Below are 435 nucleotides of genomic sequence, written 5' to 3'. Positions count from 1 at the left end.
GATTTCATTATAACTTGACATTCTGAGCTCATTTCATGAAACCTGCGCTTCCCCTATAAGAGTTCGACCTACCATTATAGGAAAACGTGTTTTCGTGAAGAAATCATGAGAAACTAACACAAAATGAAGATTTCATTATAACTTGACATTCTGAGTTGATTTCATGAAACCTGCGCTTCCCCTACAAGAGTTCGACCTACCATTATAGGAAAACGTGTTTTCGTGAAGAAATCATGACAAACTAACACAAAATGAAGATTTCATTATAACTTGACATTCTGAGCTCATTTCATGAAACCTGCGCTTCCCCTGTAAGAGTTCGACCTACCATTTTAGGAAAACGTGTTTTCGTGAAGAAATCATGACAAACTAACACAAAATGAAGATTTCATTATAACTTGACATTCTGAGCTCATTTCATGAAACCTGCGCTTC

The sequence above is a fragment of the Paramormyrops kingsleyae genome, chromosome 1 (genome assembly GCF_048594095.1).
Source record: "Paramormyrops kingsleyae isolate MSU_618 chromosome 1, PKINGS_0.4, whole genome shotgun sequence".
Lineage (NCBI taxonomy): Eukaryota > Metazoa > Chordata > Actinopteri > Osteoglossiformes > Mormyridae > Paramormyrops > Paramormyrops kingsleyae.
This window is presented reverse-complemented; position numbering follows the sequence as displayed.